The sequence below is a fragment of the Rhagoletis pomonella genome, unplaced genomic scaffold (assembly GCF_013731165.1).
Source record: "Rhagoletis pomonella isolate Grant_MI unplaced genomic scaffold, Rhpom_1.0 Rhpom_scaffold_00416, whole genome shotgun sequence".
NCBI classification, from domain to species: Eukaryota; Metazoa; Arthropoda; class Insecta; order Diptera; family Tephritidae; genus Rhagoletis; species Rhagoletis pomonella.
Genome location: NW_023458970.1, coordinates 59685 through 63775, shown reverse-complemented (window position 1 = coordinate 63775; position 4091 = coordinate 59685). Strand labels below are relative to the sequence as shown.

Sequence of the window (4091 nt, the reverse complement as noted above, 5' to 3'; positions counted from 1 at the left end):
ATGAAGGCGATTCTGCCTGCCGTTGTTATTTTAAGAAATTTTTGGCATTTTGACAGTTTGTGATTATTGCCTTTACAAAATTTGCACAGAATCTTGGCTACGCTTGCTTGGTAGGCCCCGTGCCTTTTCTGAGTTTCATTGTTTTTGCTATTTTGGGGCTTTGAAAATCGAGGGTGTTTTACAGCTTTAATATCTGATATTGTTTCAAGTGTTTGAAACCTATTAGAGAGGAATTTATCCATATCCTCCCACTTGGAAATTTCGGTTTTATTTTCAATTGTTTGTTCCCAAAGAGCCAACGTACTCTCTGGCAATTTCGTGGAGCAGAGATATGTAACGATGGCGTCCCAATTGGATACGTCAATTTGATGACATCGCAAAGCCGATAAACAATTATTAATATTTCGCTGTAACTTTTTTAATGAAGTACCGCACTCACTTTCTACTGACTCTAGGTTAAAAAGAATCTTTATCTGCGAATTCACTAGAATGCGTTTATTCTCGAACCTATCACAAAGGTTTTTCCATGCAGTATTGAAGCCCTCGTTTGTAACATCACATTTGCTAACTATCTCTTTGGCCTCCCCCTGAGTTTTCTGGTTCAAATGAAACAACTTTTCTACAGGAGTGAGGCGCTTATTATTGATATAAATGGCCGTAAACATGTCACGGAATGTAGGCCACGAGAGATAATCGCCTTTGAACACATCCGTATCACACGGTGGGAGATGGATGTTGTGTTCTCTGGCCGACATATCCTCGGTATCTTTGTCACTTTTGACGAGCTTCGCATGGAGTTCTGCCATGTTCGACATGCAGCGCAGATAAGTAGAATAGGTACTTTTATACTTAGCCTTCACTGAGGCTGATTTTGCTTCTACCGCACCTGAACTTAAATACTCTTCGTACGCTATCTTTGCTTTCCTCCACATGGCTTTCAGTTCCTCTTGCTGGATGGCAAGAGTGTATTTTGTGTGCTCCGTTTCAGTCATGCTATTGTAGTCGGCCTCAAACTCAGGCACAACATCAGCTAATCGGATAAATGTTTCCATTTTTAAGATCCTAATGAAAATAAGTTACGAGAGCACTTCGAAAATTATAACTTTCCCAAAGTTTTAAGCGAATAAACCACCACAATCAAATAAGTTAACACCGCAATTTAGGTGCAATTTCGCACGGATATCAAATTATTTATTAAATATCAAGCGTAATATATGTATGTAAATATATGTATTTATGTATACTCGCGTACACTAATGAAAAACTTCTAAGATTACAGGAACTGATACTCGCCACCCAACTCTCAGCGAAATATTTGTGTATAAATGTGAAATAATTCAACTGTGCTACGCAGATATTATTTTTGTTGATTAATCGTTCAAAGTGATCTTGTGGATGCAGAATTGCAGAAGTTAAAAAGTGTCCCAATGTGAAACCAAATGTGTGTAACAAGTGCAGTCACAAGTGAGGTTATGTATCCTCAACTCAGTGAATTGTTGTTAGTGCCGATGATTTGACCAATTAACAAATGCTTGCAACACGATTGTTTGAAAATATTGAAAGCAAACTCGATGTGAAAAATAATAAAATCGATGTTTTGCAAATTTGAATAAGTGATTTTGAAAACACGAAACTAAATATAATAAAAAAAACAAAAAAAAAAACTTGTAAAAAGTGTGCTCGCTATAAATTAAGGTTACACTAACAACTGAGGTGGTGTTAAGCACAGAAAAATCTACTCTAACCCACACTTGTGTATTGCTGCAGATATTTGTTCACAACGTTATTTACTAATTAAGTGCGAAAGAACACAAAAAGTGATATCAATGCACTGATGATTTCCACAAGATCACTCGCGATAATTTTGGATATGCGCAGGTTTTTGGTATTTTAAATATTTGCCGTATTACGTATACGAGAATGTGCAAGAAATTTGAAATGTCAACCACATACCTTTAAAACTCCTGAATGTTTTTTAATGTGGTGCTGGTGCTTAATTTGGGTGTTGTCTACTGATGTGGTACGTTCCCGACTTATTGTAACTTCACGCTGGTGTTTGTGGCAATTCTCCAGTTGATGCTGGCGGACGGTTGTATGCGCAGATGTAATAATCTGGAGACCGCTAGTGACCCTTGACCGCTGGTATATTCAAAGAATGGCGCCTTTGTTTAGCTGCAGTGGACTGTATTTGCTTTGCTCTGGTTAATTATAGTTCCTGGCTCGAAGGACCATGAAAAACCCTGGCGACTTAATGGGTATAGACTCGATAAGTGCACCAGTGTTTTTTATTGGAAAAATAAGAAAACAAAAGCACCAGGTTTTAGTTTGAAATACAATTAAGTTTGACGGTTTATTTAATAGGTATATTAAAATTCAAGGGGGCTTACAATATTACCTTGATTATGAAGTGGTGTGGTGGCGGAACGTCCGTAATCGCTGGTGATTGAAATCCAATAGAAAGTTTAAAAAGTTAGAAACTGAAGTCGAACCCTCTAAACGGTTTGAAGAGTTCCGTTTTCAGGGGAAATTTAACGAAAGTGCACTGACAGGAAAAGTGCAGTTTTTCTTTTTGTCTTGTTTCACATACGAATGTGTATGTGTGTGCATCTGTTAAATTAACATTAGGGTGGTACACCCGATAATTTACTTTAAGTATTTGATTTAGCGTGGAGGCCTAAACATACCGGCCCCCTTGCTATAAGCAACGTTTCAAAGATGGTTCAGCCACCACACCTTACATTTACATTTATTTACATTGTAAATTATGTTCTTTAACTTTGTGAATTCTGCCGCAGATTGGTCCTTGCCCGGGGATCTAGTCCGCACGTTCTCCGGTCCTCCTTGCAATCTCTAGCTACGGGGAAAAATGGAAGAAAAAGCTAATAAGGAAAAAAAGGTGTGGTTGATCATTTCATTGCACTTTTATTTAAATTCGGTATGTATTCATGAATACTAAATATAAAATTTTAACTGTTTTGTCACATTTGGTGAGCTCCTGATATAATCAGCCCGAACATGGAAGCTTGCGCCAGTAAACCGCCGATCGTTGTTGGCGGAGTGCCACATACCATGACCTGGGCGTACACATCAGCGCCAAGTGTTAGTCGAGTGGGGGTGGCCCGATAGAACTGTGGATCCGCCAGACGCATAAATTGAAACGGCGTCGCTATCGTTGGGTCGATGTTAGCCGCGGGGCTGAGTCGGTTGTATCGCGTAACTAGCCTGGCCTGAGTAATTACTCGTTCCGCGACCCCGTACTTTCCTCGCAGCACGAGGGAACATGTTTTCGCGCGGGCGTTGCTGACTTCGAGCTGAAGCTCCCGTGCTAGGTCCCTGTCGATGGTACTGCTGGGGGCGCAAGAGTCAATCAACGCCCGCACCAGATGAAGTCGGCCGCCTGACTCGATCCGTACAATTGCGGTTGGGGCGATGGCTACGAATGAGCGCATTATTGGTGCTGGAACCGCGATTGTTTTTAACTTGCCTGTCCGGAATCCACCCGATGGAATGCGTTGGATGGTGAGGGAGGAACGGTCGCCACGTCGGTGTCGTGCGGCCCTTATTGCTTGCCAACGCGACGAGCGAAGAGGACGAGTTTCCGCGCCATCACGCTGGCTGCAATTACGCTTGCGCCAAAATGAGCGAAAAGGACGAGTTTCCGCGTCATCTCGGTGGCCAGAATTGGTTCCGCGCCGATATGAGCGAAAAGGACTAGTTTCCGCGTCATTTCGTTGACCGCCCGTTGGCTGTGTGTGTGTGAGCACTGCTGGCATGGGACTATCTGCTTCAAGTTCGTGCTGTAGCGGCGGTCGAATCTTGCGGGTTTTCAAGCCGCCGTCTGGTGGTGAAGGGATTATCTCTTCCCGTCTTTCCACCTCTACCTGCTTCGCCCATGACGTCGTTTGGTCGGAAACGTAGAGCGAAATCGCTCCGTCAGAGCCGCCGTCGTTATCGGGGTGATTTTCCGTCGTTTCCCTTGGATCGCCGTAGTCTTCAATATGCAGGGAGGTATGGTGCTTTTCGTCGCAGCGGTGGCATCGGTCATTGCTTCCACATATTTCTATCCGATGGAATGGCGACAAACAGTTGGG

The 4091-nt window shown here is 42.5% G+C and overlaps 1 long non-coding RNA gene across 1 annotated transcript; it reads left to right on the top strand.

Annotated features, from left to right (window-relative positions):
* The first annotated feature begins 233 nt into the window (after positions 1-233).
* On the top strand, positions 234-1443 carry LOC118750831. The gene is made up of 2 exons (XR_004994437.1): positions 234-1216; positions 1273-1443. It is a non-coding gene; the product is annotated as an uncharacterized LOC118750831 (long non-coding RNA).
* The last annotated feature ends 2648 nt before the right edge of the window (positions 1444-4091 follow it).